The sequence below is a fragment of the Canis lupus genome, chromosome 14 (assembly GCF_048164855.1).
Source record: "Canis lupus baileyi chromosome 14, mCanLup2.hap1, whole genome shotgun sequence".
Lineage (NCBI taxonomy): Eukaryota > Metazoa > Chordata > Mammalia > Carnivora > Canidae > Canis > Canis lupus.
In genome coordinates, this window is record NC_132851.1 from 62,066,327 (window position 1) to 62,088,817 (window position 22,491).

The window sequence follows — 22,491 nt, forward strand, 5'->3', positions numbered from 1 at the left end:
TGTCACGTCTCCAGATCTTGCCTAAACAAACCTGATTCCATTCTTCTCTGGGACTGACCTAGCACTGTAACCATCAAACCTATTTTGACCTGGATTCCAATTTCAACATTTTCAGTGCAGAATTTTCAACTATTCTTCCAATCCTAACAGCTTCTTTGTCTCACAATTAGTTGTCTTTGGCTGTAAATGGTGCCTGGACTCCAATTAATCCTGTAAAAGCCAAGGGCCTCTTCCCATGCCTAGCCAGGGCAAGTAAACCAATACAGCGAGTGAGTTCAGGGGAAAAACAAACAAACAAACATGATCTACTAGAAATTAAGAAATACTCTCAACCCCTGGGACAAAAAAAAAAAAATCAAAATTACTTATAAAGTATCTAGAAAGTTAGGAAGAGTTGAACACTTTGAAAGCTGCTTATCAAAGAAAAATCTAGCCTTAAACATTATTAGCAAAAATAAATAAGACTACAACAAACTAAAAAGCTTCTGTTCAGCAAAAGAAATAATCACAAAATAAAAAGGCAACCTAAAGAGGAGAAAAAACATTTGAAAATCATATATTTGATAAGGGGTTAATATCCAACATACACAAGAAACTCATACAACTCTAGCAAAAAAAAAAAAAAAAACAGAAAACAGTCCAATTTAAAAATAGGTAGAGGAATTGAGTATTTTTCTAAAGAAGATATGCAAATGGCCAACAGACACATGAAAAGATACTCTACATCACTAATCATCAGGGAAATGCAAATCTTTTTTTTTAATTTAATTTTTATTTATTTATGATAGTTACAGAGAGAGAGAGAGAGGCAGAGACACAGGCAGAGGGAGAAGAAGGCTCCATGCACCGGGAGCCCGATGTGGGATTCGATCCCGGGTCTCCAAGATCGCGCCCTGGGCCAAAGGCAGGCGCCAAACCGCTGCGCCACCCAGGGATCCCGAGTTAGCAGTCTTTATGTTCTGTCTCCCTTTCTGATATTTCCCGCACATTTCTTCTCCCTTCCCTTATATTCCCTTTCACTATTATTTATATTCCCCAAATGAATGAGAACATATAATGTTTGTCCTTCTCCGACTGACTTACTTCACTCAGCATAATACCCTCCAGGTCCATCCACGTCGAAGCAAATGGTGGGTATTTGTCATTTCTAATAGCTGAGGAATATTCCATTGTATACATAAACCACATCTTCTTTATCATTCATCTTTTGATGGACACCGAGGCTCCTTCCACAGTTTGGCTATCGTGGCCATTGCTGCTAGAAACATCGGGGTGCAGGTGTCCCGGCGTTTCATTGCATTTGTATCTTTGGGGTAAATCCCCAACAGTGCAGTTGCTGGGTCGTAGGGCAGGTCTATTTTTAACTCTTTGAGGAACCTCCACACAGTTTTCCAGAGTGGCTGCACCAGTTCACATTCCCACCAACAGTGCAAGAGGGTTCCCTTTTCTCCGCATCCTCTCCAACATTTGTTTCCTGCCTTGTTAATTTGCCCCATTCTAGCTGGTGTGAGGTGGTATCTCATTGTGGTTTGGATTTGTATTTCCCTGATGGCAAGTGATGCAGAGCATTTTCTCATATGCATGTTGGCCATGTCTATGTCTTCCTCTGTGAGATTTCTGTTCATGTCTTTTGCCCATTCATGATTGGATTGTTTGTTTCTTTGGTGGGAAATGCAAATCTAAACCAAAATGAGATATCACCTTATCCTTATTAGGTTTTCATAAAAGAGATAAGAGATAACAAGTGTTGGCAAGGATATGGAGAAAAGGAAACCCTAGTGCACAGGGTGGGAACGTAAATTGGAATAGCCACTATGGAAAAAAGTACTCAAAATATTAAAAATATAACTACCATACAATCTAGCATTCCCACTTCTGGGTACATATCCAAAGGAATCAAAACCATTATTGTGAAGAGATATCTGCACTCCCATGTTCACTGCAGCATTATTCACATTAGCTAAGGAATAGAAACAACCTGTCTGACAATGTATGAATGAATCAAGAAATATAAGGGGTGTGTCTGTGTGTGTGTGTGCGAGAGAGAGGGAGAGAGAGAGAGAGAATGTGTGTACACACATACACAAAAGAATATTACCCAATTTAAAAAGAGGAAATCCTTTCGTTTGTGACAACATAGATGAATTTGGAGAACATTATGGTAAGTGAAATAAGCCAGAGAAGGGTGCCTGGGTGGCTCAGTTAGTTAAGCATCTGCCTTCAGTTCAGATCATGATCTTAGGGTCCTGGATCGAGCCCTGCTGTGAGTTCCCTGCTCAGTGGGAAGTCTTTCTCCCTCTCCCTCCAACTCTGCCCTCTACTCATGTTCATGCTCTCTCTCTCAAATAAATACATAAAATCTGAATGAAAGAAAGAAAGAAAGAAAGAAAGAAAGAAAGAAAGAAAGAAAGCTAAAGAAAGACAAATACTACATAATAGCACTTAATGTGGAATCTAAAGAAAAAAATAGTTAAACTCAGAAATAGAGGGTAGAAAAAGTGGCTTCCAGAGGCTGGTGGGGGAAATAGGGAGAGGTTAGTAAAAGAGTCCAAACTTTCAGTTACAACAATAAGGTCTAAGGTCTAAAGATCTAATATATAATATGGTGATTTAGTTGATAACACTATATTATATAATTAAAATTTGCTAAAAGAGTAGATCCTAAATGACTGCACAAAAAAAGATAAATATATGAGATGATGCATGTATTCATGAGGGAAATTCTTTCAAACTGTATAGGTGTATCAAATCACCATGATGTACACTTTAAATTTCTTACAATTATATACGTCAATTTTGCCTCGGTAGTGCTAAAATTAAAACAAGCAAACAAACTCTAGCTCTTCTCTAAATGTAGGCTCCCAAAGCTTAGCCCAGAGTGGGCAAGGCTAGAGCTCACATAGTTTACCTACTAGATGATGGCTGCTCACCTGCTGCCTGCCAGATTTTGCTAGGTGCTAAAGACACAGAGGTTAATCAGGCAGATATGGCCCTGCTCCTTTGGAGCTTGTGATCCAGTCAGGAAGTCATCCAGGAAGCAAAGAATTATACAAAGTTTTAGGTACATTGTGATAGTCTATGAAAGCATGGCAAAAGTGAACTTAACCCAGTCTGGAGCTATGAGAGAAGGCTTCTCTAAAGAGTGATATTTAGGCTGAACCTTGCACTAGGCAGGAGAAGCTAGATAAAACTGAGGGGGAAATAGCCCTACACTTATATTGTCCACCTGTCCACCAATGTGAAGGCTTTTCTATATACATTAAAATACCAAGTACAGTGAAGCTCCCAGAGCCACCTTGGAAATTTCCCCATGTCACACCAATGTGATATCAAAAAGGTTCTGAGGTGGGATCCCTGGGTGGCGCAGCGGTTTGGCGCCTGCCTTTGGCCCAGGGGCGTGATCCTGGAGACCCGGGATCGAATCCCACATCGGGCTCCCGGTGCATGGAGCCTGCTTCTCCCTCTGCCTGTGTCTCTGCCTCTCTCTCTCTCTCTAACTATCATAAATAAAAAAAAATAAAAAAAAAAGGCTCTGAGGAGCCTCTTTTTCTCTCTGGGATCACAGAACCATGAGACCAAGAATACCAGGAACACTCACTCTCCAAAGTCTACTGTGCAAGATAGAGAGCCTACACAGTTTTTTTTTTTTTTCCATTGCAAACTTAGGCACAAGCAGCAGTATAAATATAGTGCCACAGTGCCAAACTCTATGACTGCAAGCTAAATTAAACATAGTGGTATTCAAACAAGGAAGGAACGCTGGACAAGAGGAAACTGAACATCGGCTTTGGGAGATTTCTCTAATTGATAAGATTACTTTAACAACTGTGGTTTTGAACACTTCTATTAATTGCTATGATTTTGAACAATTAGCTAGTCTCCTGGCTAGAAGTGATCCTTCTTAAATGAAAGATAAATCACTAGCTTAAAGTAAATAAATAAAACTGGCCATTGTTCTTAAAAAAACATATTAAGCTTTGCTCATAATTACCTAAACTATTAAACTTGAACATTATTTTAAGTATTAAATAGCAATTATTAGCCAATACTAGTTGTTGGTTTTATTTTTATCATAATGTTTAAATTTGAATTAATGGTGAAAAAGTGAAATGTGGTGGATTGTGGGCAAAATGGCGGAAGAGTAGGGGTCCTCATTTCATCTGGTCCCCCCAATTTATCTAGATAACAATCAAACCATCCTGAACACCTAGGAATTCAACCTGAGATGTAAGGAAAGAATGGCTGGAACTCTACAAATAGAAAAGTGACCACTTCTTGTACGATAAGAGTGCAGAGAAGAGAAATGGAGGGGATATATTGGGAGATAAATGGTGGGGAGAGTGAGACTTTATAAACTGGCTATGAGAAAATGATATAGCCCTGGAGCTCAAAATCAGAACATTCAGAAATCTGTTCTTATGAGAGTCTTCCCTGCCTGAAAGGTGCTCAGTGATGAAGTAGGGCACAATCACAAGTGGGATAGTGGGGTCTCAATATTCTCGGAGCCACAGAAAGAACAGGGGTGCCTGAGCTGCCAAAGTCCTAAACATTGGAGCCAGGAAACGGGTTACGTCAGTGAGCCCTGGAGGAGGCTCAGCTTGTTTTGCCATAAACCACAAACCACAGCTGGATCAACTAACTGCTCTCTGTGTTGGGTCCCTACAACGTCTGGAACGCAGCAACTCTCTGCTTTCATCTGGGAGAGGCGGAGCAGGTGTGTACTCCACCGGGTGAATGCTCTCTGTGCCAGGGCCCTGCAATGGACAGAAGTGGGGCAAGCGTCTGCTTCCAGCAGGAAGAGCAGAGCGGGCAAAAGCTCTCCCTGCTGGAACACTACAAATTACACAAATCAGTGCCCCTCCCTCCCTCAGAGTAAGGATCTAAGTGGGCTCCACAGGAGTTTGTAGAGTTTGGCACATACTATAATCTCTCAGCTCCAAGGATCAGGATGAAACCATTTTTTTTCACCCTCAAATAAGGCACAGAAAGCCTTCAGGGAACAAAAGCTTACACTGAGCCCACCGCCTTGGAAAGGGGCAGTGAAACTCCGCCCAGACACAGACACCTGGGAATCAGTGCAGCAGGCCCCTCCCCAAGAACAGCTGGAAGAACAGGGGAACAGCAAGTTTACTGTCCAAACAGGACTGGAAAGCTCTAGGACCATGGGAAAAGTATACAGAACTTGAGGTTTTCTTTTATGATTCATTTATCTTTAAGTTTAAAATTTTCCTATTTATATTTTTCTTTTTTTCCCCACCTCAACTAGTTTCTTATTTTATCAACTCCTTTTTAAGTCTTTTCTTTTTTAACTTTCATATTTTATAATTACATGTTACAGATGTATTATTCATTTTTGGCTTCCTTTCACTGTATTCAATTTTGGTTTTGTATATATATATATTTTTTTTTTTGCTTTCTTTATAATTTTGGAATTTAGTATCTTCTAACACAGACTGAAATATACTCAGGAACAAGTAGATACCCTTGTTTTGTCCACTCTGTGAGATTATATTTTGTCTCCACCCCCCCCTCCTTTTGCCCCTCTTTTTTTGTTTCTCTTTTTTTGTTTTTTTTCTTTGTCTTTTTTCTTTTATTTTCTAGTCCCTGACCTCTTCACAATTGTCTAGTGTATATTTTGCTTGGGTCATGGTTGATATTTTTTATTCTTCTCACTCAAACAGCCATTCTACACTGAATAAAATGACTAGAAGGACAATTTCACCACAAAAGAAAGAACCAGAGCTAATACTCTCTGCCACATATCCAATAGATATGGATTTAAGTAAAATGTCAGAGATGTAGTTCAGGATTACAATTATACAGTTACTAGTTGGGCTTGAAAAAAGCTTAAAGGATTACAGAATCTTAGTGCAGAAATGAGAACTAATTAGGCTGAATTGAAAATACTCTAACTGAAATGCAGTCTAAACTGGACGCTCTAACAGCTAGGATAAATGAGGCAAAAAAATGAACAAGTGACACTAAAGACAAGCTGATAGTTAAGAAAGGAAGCTGAGAAAAAAGAGAGAAAAACAACTAAGAGCCCACAAGGAAAGGCTCCAAGAAATAAGTGATAGTTTGAAAAAAAAATCTGTATTATTGGAATTACTGAGGGCACAAAGAGAGAGGAAAAGAAGGTATATTTGATCAAATCATAGCTGAGAACTTCCCTAATCTGAGGAAGAAAAGAGGCATTCAAATCCAAGAGATAACAAGGAGCCCTTCCAATATCAACAAAAGCAGATCAACATCCTGACATATAATAGTGAAGCTTGTAAATACCAGAGATAAAGAGAAAATCAGAAAGCAGTTCAAGACAAGAGATTCCTAGCATACAGGAGGAGAAATATTAGATTAACAGCAGACCTATCTACAGGGACCTGGCAGACAAGAAAGGGCTAGCATGATGTATTCAGGGTACTAAATGAGAGAAAAATGCAGCCAAGAATACTTTATCCAGCAAGGTTGTCATTCAGAATAAAAGGAGAGATAAAGAGCTTCCAAGATAGAAACTGAAAGAATATGTGATCACCAAACCAGCCCTGTAAGAAATATTAAGGGGGGGATCATGTAAGTGAGGAGGGACTCCACAGAAACAGAGAAAATCTGCAGAAACAGGGACTATACAAGAAATACAATGGCACTAAATTCATATCTTTCAGAGTTACTCTGAATGTGAATGGGCTAAATGCTCCAGTCAAAAGACACAGGGATCAGACTGGATAAAAAAGCAAGACTCATCCATTTGCTGTTTACCAGAGACTCATTTTAGACCTAAAGTTACCTTCAGACTGAAAATGAGGGTACAGAGAACCATCTACCATGCAGATGGACCTCAAAAGAAAGCTGGGGTAGCAATCCTCATATTAGATAAATTAAAGTTGAAACCAAAGACTGTAATAAAGATGAAGAGGGGCACTATATTATACTTAAAGGGTCTATCCAACAAGAAGATCTAACAATTATGAATATTTATGCCCCTAATGGGGGAGCAGCCAAATGTATCAACCAATTAATAACCAAAGTAAAGAAACACATGGGTAATAATAATAATAATAATAATATATTAATAGTTGGAGACTTCAACACTCCACTCTCAGCAAGGGACAGATCATCTAAAGAGAAAATCAACAAAGAAACAAGGGCTTTGAATGACACACTGGACTAGATGGACTTCACTGATATATACTGGACATTCCATCCTAATGCAACCGAATACATACTCTTCTCAACTGCATATTGAACTTTCTCCAGAATAGAACACATACTGGGATGCCTGGGTGGCTTAGTGGTTAAGCATCTGTCTTAGGCTCTTGGCCCGATCCTGGGGTTCTGGGATTGAGTCTGCATTGGGCTCCCTGTGAGGAGCCTGCTTCTCTCTCTGCCTATGTCTCTGCCTCTCTCTCTGTATCTCATGGATAAATAAATAAAATCTTTAAAAAAAATAGACCACAAACTGGGTCACAAATCGGGTCTCAATTGATACCAAAAGATTGGGATCATTTCCTCCATATTTTCAGACCACAATGCTTTGAAACTTGAATTCAATCACAAGAACAAATTTGGAAAGAAGGCAAATACATAGAGGTTAAAGAGCAACTTACTGACGAATGAATGGGTCAACCCAGAAATTAGAGAATTAAAAATATTCATGCAAAAAAAAATTCATGCAAACTAATGAAAATGAAAGTACAACTGTTCAAAACCTTTGGGATACAGCAAAGGCAGTCCTAAGAGGGAAGTACATTACAATACAAGACTCTCTCAAAAAATTAGAAAAATCTCAAATACACAAGCTAACCTTACACCTAAAAGAGCTGGAGAAAGAAGAGCAAATAAAGCCTACACCAAACAGGAGATAAAAAATAATAAAGATTAGAGTAGAATTCAATGAAATGGAAACCAGAAGAACAGTAGACAGGAACAACCAAACCAGGAGCTGTTTCTTTGAAAGAATTAATAAGATAGGTAAAACGCTAGACATATTCATTAAAAAGAAAAAAGACTCAAATTAGTAAAATCTTGAATGAAAGAGGAGAGATCACAACCAACACCAAAAAAATACAAACTATTTTAAGAATGTATTATGAGTAACTATATGCCAACAAATTAGGCAATCTGAAAGAAATGGATGTGTTCCTGGAAACTTATAAACTTCCAAAATTGAAACAGGAAGAAAAAGAAAACCTGAACAGACCAATAACCAGCAAGGAAACTGAAGCAGTCATTAAAAACCTCCAAGAAACAAGTGTCCAGGGCCAGATGGCTTCGCAGGGGAAATCTACCAAACACTGAAAGAAGAAATAATATCTAACCTACTGAAGCTGTTTCAAAAGATACAAATGGAAGTTTCCTTCCAATACTGTATGTTGGCAAAATTAATTTAAATTAAAAAATAATTTAAAAAAGAAATGGAAGGAAAACTTCCAAACTCTTTCTATAAGGCATTACCTTGATCCCAAAACCAGACAAAGACCTCATCAAAAAGGAGAATTACAGACCATTATCTCTGATGAACATGGATCCAAAAATTCTCACCAAAATACTAGTCAATAGGATCCAAAAGTGCATTAAGAGGATTATTCACCATGACCAACTGGGATTTATTCCTGGGATGCAAGCATGATTCAACACACACAAATCAATGTGACAGATCATATTAATAAAAGACAAGAACCATATGATCCTCTCAATTGATGCAGAAAAAGCATTTGACAAAATATAGCATCCTTTCTTGATTAAAACTCTTCAAAGTGTTAGGATAGAAGGAACATACCTCCATATCATAAAAGCTATCTACAAAAAGCCTACAGCAAATATCATTCTCAATAGGAAAAAACTGAAAGCTTTTCCCATAAGGTCAGGAAATGACAAGGATGCCCTCTCATCACTTTTGTTCAACATAGTACTAGAAGTCCTAACCTCAGCAATCACACAACAATAAGAAATAAGAGGCATTCAAATTGGCAAGAAGGAGTCAAACTCTCCCTCTTCACAGATGACATGATATTTTATGTGGAGAACACAAAACACTCAATCACAAAATTGCTAGAACTCATATAGCAATTTGGCAGGATACAAAATCAATGGACAGAAATCAACTACATTTCTATATGTTAAAATGAGACTGAAGAAAGAGAAATTAAGGAATCAATCCCATTTATAACTGCACCAAAAGCATAAGAGACCTCGGAATAAACCTAAACAAAGAGGTAAAGGATCTGTATTCTAAAAACTACAAAACACTTATGAAAGAAATTGAGGAAGACACAAAAAGATGGAAAAACATTCCATGCTCATGCATTGGAAGAATAAATATTGTGAAAATGGCTATGCCACCCAGAACAATCTACACATTCAATGCAATCCCCATCAAAATACCATGGACACTTTTCACAGAGTTGGAATAAATAACCCTAAGATTTGTATGAAACCAAATAGCCAGATGAATGTTGTAAAAGAAAAATCAAAGCTTGGGAGCATCACAATGCCTGACTTCAAGTTGTATTACAAAGCTGTGATCATCAAGACAACATGGTACTGGCACAAAAACAGATACACAGATCAATGGAACAGAATGGAGAACCCAGAAATGAACCCTCAACCCTATGGTCAACTCATCTTGGACAAAGTAGGAAAGAATATCCAACAGAAAAAGGACAGTCTCCTCAATAAATGGTATTGGGAAAATTGGACAGCCACGTGCCCAAGAATGAAACTAGACCATTCTCTGACACCATACACAAAGATAAACTCAAAGCGGATGAAAGATCTAAATGTGAGAGGAATCCATCAAAATCACAGAACAGAACACAGGCAGCACTTTTTTTTTACCTCGGCCACAGCAACTTCCTGTAAGACACATCTCTAAAGATAAGGGAAACAAAAGCAAAAACGAACAATTGGGACTTAATCAAGATAAAAAACCTCTGCACAGCAAAGGAAATAGTTAACAAAACTAAAAGACAACCTACAGAATGGAAGAAGATATCTGTAAATGACATATCAGATAAAGGGCTAGTAGCCAAGATCTATAAAGAACTTATCAAACTCAACACCCAAAAACCAAACTAATCCAGTCAATAAGTGGGCAAAAGACATGAACAGACATTTCTGCAAAGACCTACACATGGCCAACAGGCACATGAAAAAATGTTCCTCATTAACCTGTCATCAGGGAAATACAAATCAAAACCACAATGAGATACCATCTCACACCAGTGAGAATGGCTAAAATTAACAAGACAGGAAACAACAAATGTTGGCAAGGTTGTAGAGAAAGGGGAACCCTCATATACTGTTGATGGGAATGCAAACTGGTACAACCACTCTGGAAAACAGTATGGAGGTTCCTCAAAAAGTTAAAAATAGAGCTACCCTAAAACCCAGCAATTGCACTACTGGGTATTTATCCCAAAGATACAAATGTAATCAAACAAAGGGGCACTTGCACCCCAACGTTCATAGCAGCAATGTCCACAATAGCCAAACTATGGAGGAGCCTTGATGTCCTTCAACAGATGAATGGATAAACAAGATGTGAGATATATATCCATCTCAATACACACACACACATATAAACAATGGAGTATTAGGAAGACATCAGGAAGGATGAATACCTACTACATACATCGGCATGGATGGAACTGGAGGGTATTATGCTGAGTGAAATAAATCATTCCAGAGAAAGACAATTATCATATGGTTTTACTCAATATGTGGAATATAAGAAATAGTGCAATGGGCCATAAGGGAAGGAGGGGGTACGAAATGGGAAAATAATTAGAGAGGAAAACAAACTATGGGTGACTGTTAACTCTAGTAAACAAACTGAGGATTGCTGAAGAGGAAGTGGGTGGGGGAGGGATAACTGGGTGATGAGCATTAAGGAGGCCACATGATGTGATGAGCACTGGGTGTTATACTATATGTTGGCAAACTGAATTTAAATAAAGAAAAAATAAATTTGAACCAATGAGTGGAACAGAAACAAAAGAAGAAAGTAAAATTTTCAGAGAATCCTTAAACTTCATTCACTAATCAAATCTTTTTAATTTGCTTGCTTTGTTACTTTCCTATTTTTTTATCAGAGCAATTTAATAGGTGGCAGCATGACAGAGGAAATAACAGAGTAAACTGGGAATCAGTGTATCAGGGTTCTAATCTAGTTTTAGTTACTAACTAAATTTATTCCGTGATTTTGAATTTTAAATAACTTAATTCTTTGTAAATAAAACACTTAGTTGACTAGGTTATTTGTAAGTTTTACTGTTGTTTAAGGGTTCTAAGCTAATTAAATAGAAATTTACTTCCTCTTCACATCAACTCTAATCATTAATTGCTTACGTAGGATTGTTATTTCCAAAATATAGCTGACTAGATAGTCAAACAGTGGTGGTTTGTCTAATGGGAACTCAGAGAGGTATAGGTAAAAGGGTGAGGATGATTTGTCCCAAAGGGAATTTGGCAAACCTCAAAAACTTGATTGTCAATTTTCATTCTACATGAATGTCTTCTAGATTTGGGGTAGTAAAGTTGTAGAAGAGAAAACACTCTAGTTGTTTTTGCTTTCAATATACTATATCCTCAAATAAGATAAACCAGAAATACCCTATTTCATCCACCATCACTACCAGGAACTGCAAGAAAATAGACCTTGATGCTGAAGAAAGAATTAAAAAAATAATAATAATAACCCCAGAGAAGATGTAACTACAAGTCATCCTTGCGCAATTTAGCAGACTAAATTCAAGCAGTTCATGCAATCAAAAAGATTCATTCTGGACAATGCTATAAATCAATCTGACCTAATGGACCTTTATAAAAAAACTCCATCAAACATCAGAATACAAATTCTTTTCAAAGGAATGTGGAGCAGTCACCAGGACAGATCATGAAAAGTTTTCCTTTTTTGTGGGGGAGGGAGCAGAGTCAAGGAGAGAGAGAATCCCAAGCAGGCTCTATGCCCAGTGTGTGAGCCTGACATGGGCTCAATCTCACAACCCCAACGTCACAATCTGAGCTGAAATTAAGAGTCAGACACCCTAGCAACTGAGCCACCTAGGTGCCCCAATCATGAAAAAATTTTTAAAGTCTCAATATACTAAACTTATGAGATTTGATACCATATAAGTGGTCTTCTCTAACCACAAAAAAATTAAGCTAAAATTAAATAATAGCAAGATAGATGAAAAATCTCCTAAAAATTAGAAATTAAATAACATTCTTTTAAATTACCCACCAATTAAAGAATAAATCAAAGAAAAAAGTTAAAAATATCTTGAACTAAATGAAAATAAAAACACAACACATGTTAAATTTGTGGGATGTAGCTAAAGCAATGCTTAAGGAAATTTCATATTAGGAAATGCTTATATCAGCAAAGAAGAAAGGTCTCAAATCAAAGATATCAGCTTCATTTTAGGAAACCAGAAGAAGGACATATTTTTTTTTTAATTTTTTATTGGTGTTCAATTTACTAACATACAGAATAACCCCCAGTGCCCGTCACCCATTCACTCCCACCCCCCGCCCTCCTCCCCTTCTACCACCCCTAGTTCGTTTCCCAGAGTTAGCAGTCTTTACGTTCTGTCTCCCTTTCTGATATTTCCCACACATTTCTTCTCCCTTCCCTTCTATTCCCTTTCACTATTATTTATATTCCCCAAATGAATGAGAACATATAATGTTTGTCCTTCTCCGACTGACTTACTTCACTCAGCATAATACCCTCCAGTTCCATCCACGTTGAAGCAAATGGTGGGTATTTGTCATTTCTAATAGCTGAGTAATATTCCATTGTATACATAAACCACATCTTCTTTATCCACTCATCTTTCGAAGGACACCGAGGCTCCTTCCACAGTTTGGCTATCATGGCCATTGCTGCTATAAACATCGGGGTGCAGGTGTCCCGGCGTTTCACTGCATCTGTATCTTTGGGGTAAATCCCCAATAGTGCAATTGCTGGGTCGTAGGGCAGGTCTATTTTTAACTCTTTGAGGAACCTCCACACAGTTTTCCAGAGTGGCTGCACCAGTTCACATTAGAAGAAGGACATATTAAACCTAAAATGGTCTGAAGAAAGAAAATAATACAAATGAGAGCAAAAAAAAGGCAAAAATAAAGAAAATCTATTAGACCAAAATCTACTTCTTTGAGAAGATGAATAAAATTACTGAACCATTAGTCAATCTGATCAGATAAAAAAGAGAAGACACATATTACCAAAATCAGAGAGGAGAAAAACACTACAAATTCATCAAACATTAAATGACTAATAAGGAATATTATGATCAACTTTTGACAATAACTTTTGACAATAACTTAGATGGAATATAACAATTTCCTCAAATGACACAAACTACCAAAGCTCACACGGGAAGAAACAGATAAACTGAATAGAGCTATATGTATTAAAGAAATTGAATTTGTTATTTAAATATTTTCCCACAGGCAAACTACAAGCACAGATGGCTTCACAGAGAAGTTCTACAAAATATGTAAATAAGAATACCAATTCTTTTTTTGAGAGAGAGAGAAAGAGAGAGCAAGCAGCAGGGAGGGGCAGAGAGAGAGAGAGAGAGAGACTCTTAAGCAGACATCAAGCCCAGCATGGAGCCTGATGTGGGGCTTGATTTCACAACACTGAGATCATAACCTGAGCTGAAATCAAGAGTAAGACACCTAACCAACTAAGCCACCCAGGTGTCCCAGAAATAATACCAAATCTATACGAAGCCTTCCTGAAAATAGAAGAGGAGATAATATATCCTAATTCATTTTAGAATGCCAACATTGCCCTGATACCAAAACCAGACAAGACATTATAATAAAAAAAAGCTACAGGCCATTTTCCTTTGTGAACACAGGTCAAATCAAACAATATACAAGGAAGATGATATGTCATGACCTAGTGAGGTTCATCCCAGGAATAAAATGTCAATGTAACATTCAAAATCAACTAATGTAATTCACCATATGGAAAGATTAAAATGAAACCATATGGTCATCTCAGTGAATAAAGAAAAACCGTAATTCAAAATAATTCAACATCCCTTCATGACAAGAGTAGAAGAGAATGTCCTCAAACTAATAATGAGTACTGGCAAACAAAACAGCCATATCTAACATAATACTATTGGTTCACAAACTGGTCCCTGGTAACACAGGACAAGGAGAGATGGAAGAGAGAGGAAGACCATTCCAGACTGGTAGGTAACAGTTTTAAGAAACAAGGGAAACTTATGTACAAGGCTTGTCTTATATTCAATTGAGAAGTTCTCAACAACACATTGTTCTCTCAAGGCTGCATCCTTGAAAATGGCTCCCATAAGTGCAAATGATGGGGGTGAGGAGGAATGTACATTGCAAGGACAGAAGGGTTGATGAGCTTGATTTCACAGGTCCACTCACAGGACAACCAGAAATCATGTCCTCCTCATGACTTCCTCCAACACTACAGCCCTCCTGACCTATTTTTATAACCTTCCACAGAGCTCTCTTCCACACTGTGTCCAAAGTAGTCAGCAAGCGGTTTCATTAGCATGGAGGTAGGAAGCATGGTGGCAATAATACAGACATATGCAAGAGGAAATACAGATTAAGATAATGATTCCCAATAATAAGTAACAATTTTTTCTACCAAGAGCCTTATGATCCAAACCACTGATTTAATAAGTCCCTCAAAAAAATAAATAAATAAATAAATAAATAAATAAATAAAAGTCCCTCAGTTTGGGAATTCACTGGTGTCATGTGATTTAAAGAAGATGACACATTAGCAGACTCATTCATCAGGTATGAACATACAATTTTCTGTTTGAAAAAGGTGACAAGTGCCTTCTTATGAGGCAGTAATAATGTCCAAGACCATTCTGTTTTGGATTACTACTGCTTTTCTCCTTAAAGACATCTCAGTGTTCAGTAAAGATAGGCTATGTCAGCTATCATTTAAGGCTTGCTGGGTGAATTTAGTAAAGAATTCTATGTAGCTTACAACATCCTCCAGGCCACTGGAGGTAAGAAAGCAGCCAAATTACCATACTGCTAGAAAATAAAAATACCCACCTAGCTTTGAGGACAGGGAGATTGGCAGCTTTAGAAATTTAACCTAGTTAATACATGCTGGCCAAGGGAGGCAGCACTATTAAGCATGAGGATATGCCAGATCTAGACTTCAATCTTCTTCCCTTTCTCAATGCTGCATGTTCCATTCTAGGTATAGTATATTTCAACAAGTACAGCTTGTAGTAGGACAGTGGGATCCCAGTGAAGATTGAGTAATTCCCCTTTACCCAGAGGTATAAAGTAACTCAGCCACCCCAAGAGGACATCCCATTCCAAATTCTAGTAGATATCACCTTTACTAGACATGACAGAGTTTGGCATTCTCAGCAACATAGCTCACTGACCAACAGTGAGAGTCAGACCAATGGCTGTCTCCAGCACTTTCCAAACCTTTGTGGTGTTGGGTGTCTTGGCAAGGGTCCCCAATTTTGCATACAAGGCCAGAGGCCTACTGGCTTGTCATTCAAATACATTAATGCCTAGGATGTGAGGGGATGGAGAAACATTTATCAAGCAAATGGATGTCAAAAGAAAGCCAGAATATCAGACAAACTAGACCTTAAAACCAAAACTACAACAAGAGACAAAAAGAGGCACTATATAACCATAAAGGGAACAATCCAACAAGATATAAAAGTTGTAAATATTTACGCAACCAACATGGGAGCACCCAAATATATAATAAAAATTAATAAGAGATACAGGGAGAAGCTAAGATAGTGGAGTAGTACGAGGACCCTAGGCTTGTCTACCCCCTCAAACACAGCTAGATAAATATATTAAAGCCAGGGACCAAACACTACCCATAGCAGACAGGAGAGCATCTGCAAACAAATGACCTGAAGGATAGAGCAGCCAAAACACAACAGCAGAGTACACAGAGAACAAACCAGAAACACTCCCTGAAGTGCCAGATCCTGGGCACTACATGACCACTTTTCATAAGGCTATTATTTTCAAAAGCAGGAGACCCAACTGATTTTTCTAACACAGAGAAGAAGGCAGAGTCTTAGACAAAATGCCAAGACAGAGGAATTTATCCCAAATGAAAGAACAAGATAATGCCATAGAGATCTAAGTGCAATAGATGTAAGCAAAATGCTTGTTGAAGAATTTAAAACAATGATCAAAGGATTCTCACAGGGCTTAAGAACAGAAAACATCGATAAGAATTTTACCATAGAGATAAGAGAGTTAAAAAAATTAATCATAGGTGAAGAGTGCAATAAACAAGATTGGAAACAGGCTAGATGCAATGAACAGCAGGCTGGAAGAAGCAGAGGCACAAATTACTGACCTAAAAACAAAGTAATGAAAAGTAATAGAAAATAATAAGGAAAGTAATGGAAAGTACTAAGGAAAGTAGTAAGGCTGAAAAAGAGAAAGAACTATGCAACATGAGAATGGACTTAGGGAACTCAGTGACAACATCAAACATAGTAACTAACATTCATATCATAGGAGTCCCTAAAGAAGAATAGAAAGGGGGCAGATAAATTATTTGAAGAAATAATACCTGAAAACATCTCTAAACTGGGGAAGGAAATAGATATGCAGATTCAGGAGGCACAGGAAGACTCTCATCAAAATCAACAAAAGCAGGCCAACACCAAGACATATTATAATTAAATCTGAAAAATATAGTGATGAAGAAAATATCTTAAAAGCAGCAAGACTAATAAAAATAATAAAAAAAACCACAAGACAAAAGAAGTCCTTAATTTATAAGGGAAAACCCATAAAACTAGCAGGAGATTTTTTAACATAAATTTGGCAAGCCAGAATGTGCAGAATAGGAAAAATCTTAAGTCAAGTAAATTCTATGCAGTAAGGCTATCTCATTCAGAATAGAAGTAGAGATAAAGAATTTCCCAAACAAAAACTAAAGGAGTTTGTGACCACTAAACCAGTACTACAAGAAATATCAAACATGGTAAATACCAAGAAAATCAATCTAAGGACTGACAAAACAAACTGCACAACTAGTGGGAGAGAAGATGCCACATCACTGAAGACAATCTGGACACAGTGTGAAAACAGTGACCTGAAAAACACTTAGAGGACGCATGAGAGGAAATTATTTGTTCTTCTAGGAAGGCTTCCCTGACAGCAGCAAGCATGAACTCCCCTCTTCAGGGGAAAGGGAGCTGACTAGCACAATTTCCCTTCCTCATCCCTCAGTATAAACCAACTGTAGTAAACAGCACAGCACCAACATTGGCTACATAACCTGCTTACACCAAGTCCTGCCCCCCTGCACTCTGCTGGTACTGCTTTTCTCAGGCAAGGGTGCCTAAGTATCAGTACAGGGGGCTCTTCCCCAGAAAACCAGCACAATCCCCTACATACACCATGTCTACTGAACCACAGAGTTCTGCAAGCTTCAATTCTAGTAGAAAGAGCATCAGATCTCTTTTAACAAACAGACGAGAGCACAGTTAGTTAAAATTTGCCACTCTCTGGTCAATATCCAAACACTCCCCATTGCAGGCAAGAAGAAACTGCAGAGGACTGACCAGAGGGACAGGACAGCCATAACACAGCAGCAGAGTGCTTGCAGCACACACCAAAAACACCTCCTGAAGTACCAGGCCCTGAGCATTATACAATCTCTTCTTCATAAAACCATTACTCCAGGAAACATAGTCAGATTTCCTAACACACAAGAGAAGACAGACCTTGACAAAATGGGAAGACAGGAATTCATTCCTAAAGAAAGAACAAGTAAAGGTCACAGCCAGGGTCCAGCTGAAACAGATATAAGTAATATGCCTGATCTAGAATTTAAAGTAGCAATCAAAAGGATATTAGCTTGGCTTGAGAAAAGCATAGGAGACATCAGTGATACCCTTACTGCAAAGAAAAGAGAGCTTAAAACCAACCAGGCTTAAATGAAAAATACAATAACAAAGATTCGAAACTGAATGGATGGAATAACCACAAGGATGGACGAAGCATAGGAATAAATAAGTGATACAAAGATAAGAATTGTGAAAAATAATGAAGCTAAACAAAAGAGGGGAAAAAAAATTGTGGATCATGAAAGTAGACTTAGGGAACTGAGTGACTTTATCAAACATAGTAACATTCGTATCATAGGAGTCCCAGAAGAAAAAAGAGAGAGAAATGTGGCTTGAAGGTTTATTTGAGGAAATTACAGCTGAAAACTTCCCTAATCTGGGGAAGGAAACAGACAACCAAATCCAGGAGGCAGAGAGAACTCCCACCAACAAAAAAGCAGGCCAACATTAAGACACATTGTAATGAAATTTGCAAAATACAGAGAAAAGAAAAAATACAGAGATGAAGAAAGAAATCCTAAAAGCAGCAAGACAAAAGAAGTGCCTAACTTGCACAGGGAAGACTACTAAGGTTAGCAGGAGATCTGTCCACAGAAACTTAGCAAGCCAGCAGAAAGTGGCATGATATATTCAAAGTGCTGAATAAGAAAAATCTGAAGCCACTAATACTCTATCCAGCAAGACTATCATTCAGAATAGAAGGAGAGATAAAGAATTTCCCAGACAAACAAAAACTAAAGGAGTTCATAACCACTAAACCAGCCCCGCATTAAAGGGGACTCTGTGAGTGGGAAAGAAAGACCAAAAGTGACAAAGACAAGAAAGAAACAGAGAAAATCTCCAGAAACAATGACAAAACAAGTAATAAAATGGCAATAATAAAATAAAATATCTATCAAGAATTACTTTGTATGTAAATGGACTAAAGGCTCCAATCAAAAGACATAGTATGTCAGAATGGATAAATAATAAGATTCATTTACATACTACCTGCAAGAGATCCACTTTAGACCTAAAGACATCTATAGATTGTAAGTGAGGAGACAGAGAAACATTTAACATGCAAAAGGACATCAAAAGAAAGCCAGAATAGCAATACTTATATCAAGCAAACTAGATTTTAAACCAAAGACTATAACAGAAGATGAAGAAGGGCATTATATAATAATAAAGGGGTTTACCCAACAAGAAGACCTAACGATTGTAAATATTTTTCCCTGCAACTTGGAAGTACCCAAATCTATAAAGCAATCAATAACAAACATGAAAGAACTCATTGATAATAAGAAAGTAATAAGGGACTTTAATACTCCACTTACATCAATGGACAAATCATCAAGCAGAAAATCAATAAGGAAACAATGGCTTTGAATGACACACTGGGCCAAATAGACTTGACAGATATATTTAGAACCTTTCCTCCTAACGCAGCAGAACACATATTATTTTCAAGTGTATATGGAACATTCTCCAGAACAGATTATACACTAGGTCACAAATCAGGCCTCACCAAATACAAAAAGATAGAGATCATACCATGCAAATATTCTAACTCCAAGTTTTATAGTTAAAACTTGAAGTCAACCATGGAAAAAAAATTTAGAAAAACCACAAATACATGGAGGTTAAAGAACATCCTACAAAATGAATGGATCAACCAGGAAATTAAAGAAGAAATTCTAAAAAAATACATGGGAACAAATGAAAAATAAAAACATGGCAATCCAAAACATTTGAAATGCAACAAAAGGGATCACAGAAGGGAAGTAAATAGCAATACAGACCAACCTCAAGAAGCAATAGAACTTCAAATAAGCAACCTAACCTTACACTTAAAAGAGCTATAAAAGAACAATAAATGAAGCCTAGAGCAACAGAAGAGAAATAATAAAGATGAGAGCAGAAATAAATGATTTAAAATTTAAAAAAAACAATAGAACACATCAATGAAACCAGGTGCTAGTTCTATGAAAAATTAATAAAATAATAAACCATTAGTCAGACTTATCAAAAACAAAAAAGGACTCAAATAAATAAAATCACAAATAACAGAGGAGAACTAACAACCAATACCACAGAAATACGAACAATTATAAGAGAATAGTATGAAAAAGTTATATATGCCAACAGATTGGGAAATTTGGAATAAATGGATAAATTCTTAGAGGCATATAAACTACCAAAACTGAAATAGGAAGAAACTGAAAACTTGAAAAGACCCACAAACAACAAAGAAATTGAATCAGTAATCAAAAATCTCCCAACAAACAAAAGTCCAGAAGCCAAATGGTTTCACAAGGGAATTCTACCAAACATTTAAAGAAGAGTTAATACTATTCTTCTCAAACTATTACAAAAAAAAAAAAAGAAATGGAAGAAAGACTTCCAAATTCATTCTATAAAGCCAGCATTTTGATTCCAAAGCCATAAACTTCACTACAAAAAGAGAACTATAGGCCAATATCTCTAATGAACAGGAATGCAAAAACTCTTAACAAAATACTACCCAACTGAAACCAACAGTACATTAAAAGAATCATTCACCACAATCAAGTGTGATTTACTCCTGGAATGCAAAAGTAGTTCAATATTCTCAAATCAATCAACATGATACACCACATTAATAAAAGAAAGAATAAGACCCATACGATCCTCTCAACAGATACAGAAAAAGTATCTGACAAAGTACAACATCCATTCTTTGATGTTCTTGAAAAACCTTTGAAGGTTTTTTCAAGGACTAGTGGAGCTATATACCTCAACATGGCCTATATTAAAAATCCATAGCTAATATCATCCTCAACAGGAAAAACTGAGAGATTTCCCCTAAGGTCAGGAACAAGACAGGTATGTCCACTCCATTATTATTTAACATAGTACTGGAAGTCCCAGCCACAGCAATCAGACAACAAAAATAAATAAAAGCATCTAAATCGGCAAGGAAGAAGTCAAAGTTTCACTATTTGCAGATGACATGATACTCTATATAGAACACCTGAAAGACTCCACAAAAAAACGGCTACTAACTGACATACAAATTCAGTAAAGTCTCAAGATATAATGTACAGAAATATGATACAATTCTATGTACCAATAATGAAGCAGCAGAAAGAGAAATCAAGATATTAATCCCTTTTAAAACTGCACCAAAAACCTTAAGATATTTAGGAATAAACCTAAGCAAAGAGATAAAAAGATCTGTACTCTGGAAACTATAAAATGCTTATGAAAAAATTCAAGAGGACACAAAGAAATAGACATTCCATGATGATGGATTGGAAGAACAAATATTGTTAAAATATCTATGCTACTCAGAGCAATCTACACATTTAATGCAATCTTTATCAAAATAACCACCAGCATTTTTTCATAGAGCTGGAACAATTAATCCTAAAATTTGTATAGAAACACAAAAGACCCCTAATAGTCAAAGCAATCTTGAAAAAGAAAAGCAAAGCCGGAGACATCACAATTCCGGCCTGTAAGTTATATTACAAAGCTGTAGTGATCAAAAAAATATAGTACTAGCACAAAAACAAGACACATAGATCAAGGGAACAGAACAGAAAACCCAGAAATGGACTCACAACTGTATGGTCAACTAATCTTCAACAAAGCAGGAAAGAATATCCAGTGGGATAAAAGCCTCTTCATCACATGGTGTCAGGAAAACTGGCCAGCAACATGCAAAAAAAAAAAAAAAAAAAAAAAAAAAATGAAACTGGACCACTTTCTTATCCCATACTCAAAAATAATTTCAAAATAGATGAAAGACCTAAATGTGAGACCTGAAAACATAAAAATCTTAGAAGAGAACATAGGCAGTAACTTCTCTGACATAGGCCATGGAACTTTCTTCTAGAGACATCTCCTGAGGTAGGGGAAACAAAAGCAAAAAATAAAAATAAAAAAAAAAAAAACCTGTAGGGATTCCAGATAATAAACTTCTGCACAGCAAAGGAAAGAATCAACAAAATGAAAAGGCAACCTCCAGAAAGGGACAAGATATTTGCAAATGACCTATCTGATAAAAGGTTAATATCCAAAATATATAAAGAATTTATAAAGAATATCCACAAAACAAATAATCCAGTTAAAAATTGGGCAGAAGATATGAAAAGACATTTTTCCAAAGAAGACATAGATGGCTAACAGACACATGAAAAGATGCTCAGCATCACTCAGCATCATAGAAATGCAAATCAAAACCACAATGAGATATCACCTCACACCTTTCAGAATGGCTAAAATCAACAACACATGTAACAAGTGTTGACAAGGCTATGGGGAACCCTCTTGCACTGGAGGTGATAGGAATTAAAGAGTATACTTATTATGATGAGCACTGGGTGTTGTATGGAACTGTTGAATCACTGTATTTCATACCCAAAACTAATACTGTATGTTCACTAACTGAAATTTAAATAAAACCTTAATAAATAAATAAATAAGCTCCAAGTTGACACAAATACTATGCTTAGGGATTGTAAGACTTAAACGTAGTTAAGATTCAATTCTCTCCAAACTGGTCTACAGACCAAACGCAATGCTAATCAAAATCTCAATATATTTTTTTGTAGAAACTAACAAGCTGATTCTAAAATGACTGTGGAAAAGTCAA

The 22,491-nt window shown here is 36.9% G+C and overlaps 1 protein-coding gene and 1 long non-coding RNA gene across 6 annotated transcripts in view; one reads left to right on the top strand and one right to left on the bottom strand.

Moving 5' to 3' along the window:
• LOC140604181 (uncharacterized) overlaps positions 1–22,491 on the top strand; it is a 78,392-nt gene that overhangs the window by 50,036 nt on the left and 5,865 nt on the right. The gene's annotated exons all lie outside the window — the stretch shown is intronic.
• LOC140604183 (uncharacterized) overlaps positions 12,560–22,491 on the bottom strand; it is a 30,448-nt gene continuing 20,516 nt past the window's right edge. For 3 of the 4 annotated variants that reach the window (XR_012007205.1, XR_012007204.1, XR_012007207.1), the window contains one exon: positions 12,560–13,077. This is a non-coding gene — a long non-coding RNA (uncharacterized lncRNA). Of the gene's footprint in view, positions 13,078–21,457; positions 21,543–22,491 lie in introns of all 4 variants that reach the window. The other variant, XR_012007206.1, reaches the window with a different exon arrangement.